This window comes from Pipistrellus kuhlii, unplaced genomic scaffold (assembly GCF_014108245.1).
Source record: "Pipistrellus kuhlii isolate mPipKuh1 unplaced genomic scaffold, mPipKuh1.p scaffold_m20_p_8, whole genome shotgun sequence".
NCBI lineage: Eukaryota > Metazoa > Chordata > Mammalia > Chiroptera > Vespertilionidae > Pipistrellus > Pipistrellus kuhlii.
In genome coordinates this window covers 23,000,260-23,007,285 of record NW_023425584.1, presented here as the reverse complement: position 1 = coordinate 23,007,285, position 7,026 = coordinate 23,000,260, and the positions used below count along the sequence as shown (strand labels likewise).

At 41.8% G+C, this 7,026-nt stretch overlaps 1 pseudogene; it reads right to left on the bottom strand.

The window, feature by feature from the left end:
- Window positions 1-417: 417 nt before the first annotated feature.
- Window positions 418-6,722, bottom strand: LOC118711253 (annotated as a pseudogene).
- Between the last annotated feature and the right edge of the window lie 304 nt (window positions 6,723-7,026).

The window sequence follows — 7,026 nt, the reverse complement described above, 5'->3', positions numbered from 1 at the left end:
CCCTGTTACTCTGCTGCTCACCTCCAGCTCTGTTGTAACACCAAAGAGCTCTGGAACCCAAAGGCCCCATCCAGAGCAGAGGCCCTGGAAGGGGGTGAGAGGAAGTGAGAGGGCAAGTTTGAAAGCAGATATGCCTGTGTGCTGAGGGACAGTGGTGAGAGGAAGCAGGGGAAGGGCTCTTATACACATCCTTCTGTAGGGGCCATAGGTGAAGAAGGCCAGGGGAGTAGGGTAGGGATGGGGCACCATGGCCCCAGACTCTTAAGCATCCCTGTCTGTCCTCTGCAGTGTACATGGAGGAAGGGCTGCCTTTAAGGAGGGGCCAAGCCAGGCCAGGTGACCATCCTGAGTTCTAGCTGAGGTGATGGTCCTCACTCTGAGATGGCATCTAACTGGTGATGGCAGAGAACCCAATGTCTACTCGCTTCTCAAAGAACTGCACTGCTGGGAGTCACATTCAATGAGGAATGTGGCTCCCAGCAGTACAGCCTTCACTCTCACATTTACAATAGATCCAGTGGGAACTACAGGCCAAAGTCATCTGCATCTGCTTGCTGATGTGGTCCACACTGTGGGATTCATCCAGAGACTTCACCTCAAAGCTGGTGCCTTTGCCACAGCCACAGGTCCAGCAGGGCCCCGCCACTTGCAGGATCGTATGGCAATCGGCATCTTAAATGGAGAACTTGGGGAGGAAGGGATGCCAGGTCTGCAGCGCATGGTCAATGGCGGTGCCTGATGGCGACTGTACTTCCATCTCTTGATTCCCTGAGTCTACCAGATGGACATGAAGGGGCCAGCGACCCCGCAGCAGACATGCACAGCAGTTGCTTTCTTCAGCCACCTGACTCAGTGGCTGTCCAGCCCCTGAGCAAAGTTCATATCAGTTACTTGTCTCCCAGCCTAGGAGCATTTCCACTCATGCAGCCCTCTGGTAAATCAGGATCTGATCAATCAGCACCAAGAATTTGAGGCCAAAAGGTACCCTGGGCATGGCAGTGGTGGGCAGCAGGCCCCAGGGCAATGGGGCTGGGGGAGGGAGGAGAAGAGAGCGAAGCTGGGAGCAGGGGCAGACATGTGGGTGGGCACTGGCGCTGGTTCAGGCCCAGGATGCTGCACCTGCTCCAGGTACCCAGCAGTTACAGGGTAGGGAGGAGTGGGTGAAGGGGTAGAGTCTTTCCAATGGGGATTCCTTGATTCACTGTGAGACAGAAAACCTGAATGATAGCCAATCTTAAAAACAATGGCCAGCTCTACAATGCAATAATATAGTTTTGGAAATTTAAAAAGTACTTACATAAATAAAACCCAATCACTGGAGACTTATACAACTTTCTATTTAAAAAAACACACATAACTATAAATGTCATATATATATATATATATATATATATATATATATATATATATATATGAAACAAAAGAAAAACTGGGCTACAATAAATTTAAAGGCACCCCAGGTATTTAACTCTAATAAAAATATCATATTACTGGCAAGGTTTATCAAAGTGTCATTGGAAAAAGCAGTACTGACTTTTTGTTTTTTCTTTCTCCCTCCATTTTTTCCCCTTAAATTAAAACTCACAGCAAAAATGAGCCTCTGGCTGGACTGTAAGGAGCACTATTCATCCCCCCTCTGTCCTGATTAGTCCATGTCTTTTAAATTATTAGTTTCCAATTTGGGTCACTGCCAGAGAGATAGACCCCCAAATTAATGGGTTGCATTGGTTAATTATGCCTTTAAGAGGCACATTTAAAAAAAAAATTCAGCAATGCTAAAAGAAATGCTGTTCTTCTGAAAGGATTTTATTTAATGGATTTTTTTTAAAATTAAGGGTTTTGGAATTTGTTCAACGTGTGTTTAAAATTCCACTTACAAGTTTGGCTGCCTGGAGGCTTTAAGTGGTGAGGACTTTGTCATTTCTTAGTATAAAAAAGCTTGAGCCTTGGATCCTGGGATCCTTCGACCCACCAGAGGGGATCTTAAGAGAACAGCAATTCTGGCTCAAATGGAAGGCCTTCTTTCAACCCTGGTTTCCCCTTAATAAATGCTGTCCCTCATCACTTCCCTAAGTGCCATTCCTGCGTGGTTGTTCTCTCTACCTCTGGAAACCTTATTTAAAAAAAAAAAAAAAGTCAAGAGGGAAGATTTTGACAAACTTTGGAATGTTTGCTTGGCACAGAAGGAAGGGGATTTGTTGAAAAAATTTCTCTCAGTTTCTGCTAAGAAGTTCTGATGCTATGCCTTCAGTGCAGGAAAGTAACAGCAGATCAGACCTAGGTTCTTCACTCTATCCTATGCAGATAAGAAATACCTGCACTATGTATTTGCAGTAGGGGAAAGGGCCACATTATAAGTAAGTTCACTTGCATTCCTGAAGTCTGCCATTTTGAAATTAGCCAATATAGGTAGTGATGTGGTGGCTTATTCATGACAGTGTTATGCACAAAGTCATTGAGGACTAATGCACAGGATTCAGGGATGAGAAGCAGAGTCAATTTCTCCTCTGTTCTTGTCAGAATTTGGTGGCGATGGTTTATGCCATGGCAAGTGAGGTTTCATTACATATCACAGAAGTTCCTATTATTTAAAGTGGTACTGACTGCTTATTTTTCTCAATCCCATCTCATCTCCTAAACTTTCTTGTGTCTGAATCAAGCAATCATACTCCTTTTCAAATGCCCACATGTTTCTTTGTAAATGCTTTGACGGGGGTTGGCACAGAAGAGTTATTGATTTTAAATGAGATTTTATTTGCATGAGGTCCAGTGATGAAAAGAGGGATGATCAAAACCAGGAGCTTGTAATATTAAAATAGGAAAGGCAGAGGTCAAATTGATTGTCTGGACTTGGAATCTAGCATTTAGAGCTCTATATCCACCTCCAAAATTATCCCTGGGCTCAGACTTGTCATTGGCAGGTCAACACAGTCAAGATTGCTTACCACAGCTGCGAAGTGGAGAACCAAACACTGCTAAGTAACAGCATTCTGCAGTCCTTGCCTACAAAACCCACAACCATAACACCCACCATGTGTTTAATATGAATTACTATGAGGTACATCCAATTTTTCCGCTACCCCAAACCATAGCACTAAGTATTGATAGTTGATGGTATAGGCATATTTAGTTTTATTTTGCTTTGATTATTGTGCTTCACAGTTGTTTGTGTGTTTGTGTGTGTGTGTGTGTGTGTGTGTGTGTGTGTGTTTTGTGTGTGTTTTTGTTTTTTTGTTTTTTTTACAAATGAAGAGAAGACCCTTCACCAGCAAAGAAATTACAATTTACTTTACTGTGGTTGTCTGAAACTGAACCAATAAAATATTTTCAAGGTATGCCTGTATTTCTAAAATCATTGTTTTGACCATGTGGTGTTTAATACTCAAAGAGACTTGATAACTTTCTTCTAAACAAACAAAATGTTGATAACTTGTCATCTGAGTCTCCTGCTAGCTGTATCAATATGACTGACATGCTGTTTACTAGACTCTGCATAAGGCCATGTCCCAGTCTTGGCTCTCCTCTCCAGCTTTGGAGTTTGCTATCTTCAAAGATTGAGAATTTTCTTCTCAATTTTATAACATTGCTCAAATGCTTTTAAAATATTAAAAACAAGCTCTTACATGAAGCCTTCCTGAGGTCATTTGTTCCATTAAAAAAAGGGGGGGGGGGTGATCCCAAGGAGTATGTGAGCTGAGGAACATTCACTACTTTTTAAAAAAATTGATTTCAGAGAGAAGAAGGAAGAGGGAGAGAGGGATAGAAATATCAAAGAACAGAGAGAATCATTGATTGGCCACCTCCTGCATACCCTCCCCCTACCACACACACACACACACAAACACACACACACACACACACACACACACACACACACACACTGGAAATTGAGTGACAGGGAATTAAACTCTGACTTCCTGGTTCATGGGTCAATGCTCAACCAATGAGCCACCCTGGCAGGGCATTGGTTCAATTTTTCATGCCAGAAATAATAATAGGTTCACTTTCCTGGGGAATGCATGCTCAAAAATTCTGTGATTCTACTTCCTGATATGGCACATCTCCTTCCTCACTGAAAGCCCTGGAAAACTGTCCATAATAGATACTTAAGGTGCCTAGTAATTTATCAAACTGGGTTAAGGGGTCAAGGTAGTGAACTGTGTGAACAGTTTGCCCTGGTAGAAAGAGTATTTTGTTACTGACATTGTTTAGAATTACTAGCACATGGTAATAATAAAAAGCAGCCCCATTTTTAGCCGGTGTTATTGTTTTAAATGCTGTCTAGACAACAAACTTCCTTATTATATGCCACTCTTAGAAGACAGCTCACACCCCATCCTGTGTATGCTACCTTTCAAAGCAACTCTAAAATGATCAACTTCTATTAAAAAACAATGCTGCAAGATCCTCCTTATGAAAGCACATATTTCACCCTATGATCCAGAGATGTCAAAGACTATAGGAAAAAGCCAACACTCTGTGTACACAAGCAATTACAGGTGTTCTCATGTGCGCTTAAGAGTGCAAAAGACATATGTGCCAACTTTCATGCCCTAGCCTTTTCCTTTCCCGTTAATACTATTCAAACACAGAAACTAGCCACTTTTTAAAAGTAGAGTAAATAATATTCTCACATTTCCCCTTAACGTGGCAGTTTTGTGTCCACTATACCCAGCTGACTCTCTTTTGGGTCTCCTAATTCTATATAATAAAAGGGTAATATGCCAATCAACCGAACAGCAGCACAACTGGTCACTAAGACGCTCACTGAGCACCAGGGGGCAGACGCTCAATGCAGGAGCTGTCCCCTGGTGGTCAGTGCACTCCCACAGGGGGAGTGCCACTCAGTCACAAGCCAGGCTGACGTCTGGTGAGCACAGCGGCCCACCTCGGCGGCAGCCCTAAAGGTGTCTGGGTAAGGATGTCCAACTGCAGCTTAGGGCTTAGCCATCAGTCAGACATTCCCTGAAGGCTCCTAGTCTGCAAAAGGGTGTAGGCCTGGCTGAGGGCACCCCCATCCCCAGTGCATGAATGTCATGCACCAGGCCTCTAGTTTTTAAATAAAACTAGTAACTCATTAATATCAAGCCAAGTGAAAACGTTTTTTCTTGTTTTGTTGTTTTTTTGTTTGTTTTTTTTTTCTGGGAACTTCCCTGAGACCCAGGTTCTCCGCCTACAAGATCACGTCCAATCATTTGCCTTTTGATCACTGAAAATACTTTCAATAATTTTTTCAAAGTCTTTCTTCCCTAATGAACTCATTAGAGAATGTAAAAAACATGAAATTGTGTGTGAAGATAAGTACATTGGGGGAGGGGGCAGGGGGGTTCTGGACCAGGTCTGGAATGACACATCACTGGGGCTCATACTCTATACTACTTATCAGCCACATGCCACACCCAGCAGCCATGAATGCTGTAAAATGTCTGGCCAGAAAGAAAATGAAACAGACATCGGTGACCAATTAGTGTCTTTGCTATACCAACAGAGATAAGAACCACAAAGCAAGGTATGTTTAACCCTATCACTGCCAACAATCTTGATTGCAACACAGTACCTCACACATCGTATCATCTTATAATAGTAAATGTTTGCCAACTGAACCGTCATAAGTATTGGATGAAAAATTAAAAAAGGAAATGAGTGTAGACTAAAATGCAAAGACTTTAACTCTTACCTCTAGCAGATTGGTTAATCTGCTCAAATCCAAGAGGACACTGAGAAGACCCCAGGAATGCTGGTGAACTTTTGTCATTTGGTTGAGAATTTTAAAATCAAGGACAATGTATAGCAATACACTTAAAACTGTTCAATTTTGTTAATTTTCTAAAAAATCAGTTTACACACATACAGATTTAATGCCATAAGCAATTTGCATATTAATTGTAAAGAAAAGAAATTGGTTTCACATGTTTTTTTGAGACCAAAGAGAGGACATGTAAACATTTACAATGAACAAGCACAGCTTAAATTCCATATGCTAATACAAGGGTCTTTGGAATAAATGGGAGAAAGTATTCTCTATATTTTTGAGTACCTACAAAGGACCTTACTGCTGCATGTCACACAGAGAGCCTAGCAACCAATTTTAAGCTCTCACAAATCCCTCACTCCAGGCAAAGGCCCACACTGTGCTCTAATTCTAAGCCTTTCCACTGGTGCCAGAAAAGGACACCCATGTAGAAGCATTGGAGATGTAGTTAATTCTTTGAGATGCAACATCAGAACAATGATCACTAATGGGCTACATTCTTAAGATAACAAGAGAACAACTGTGGATTAATATGCAAAACATGTAATTATCCCCAAATAGGCATTAGCAAACCAGAGTAGTGCAGAGATGGATTGCTCCTGCCTACCAAAGAACGTGATGAAATCATCCCCCACTAAAAATGCTCAAAGATAAAGAGATGAAACCCACACATTATAAAAACATTAAATATCAGATATTTCTTATTTAATAGCAAGCTATTTTATCCCCTGATGATGGACTGATGACAATATTTCAAGGGTTAGAGAGGTAAGTCATGCTGTATCAAATCACTGCATGAACAGGGTGCTTCTGAACCATTCAACTTGATACTACTCAATAAAATATATATGATCCACAGGCACTTAAATGAAGAATGAATAAATAACCAGAATGGTCCTCCACTTACCTGCAGGATGTAGCTGCAGTTGTCCACTGTACTTCTACCTTGACGATGGATCCAGATCACCATATTCCCAGTTGTTTGTCATGGGGCCCATTATGCTTGAAAATATAATACCTATAAATATGGGGAAGATCACATAAGAATGGCAGGACTGAAATACTGCTCCTAGCCAGTGGCTCTAATTAGCAAAAAGTCTTAAATCTGTGCCTCTCTCTCTTTAGGGGACATCAGAATCAGATGGTTTATGAAACTCGATTGCTGATGCCTGTCTAAGATTCTGATTCAGGAATTCTGGGTGGAGTCTGAGAACTTGCATTTCTAACAAGTTCCCAGGTGAGGCTGATGCTGTGGGTTGAGGGGCCACACTTTG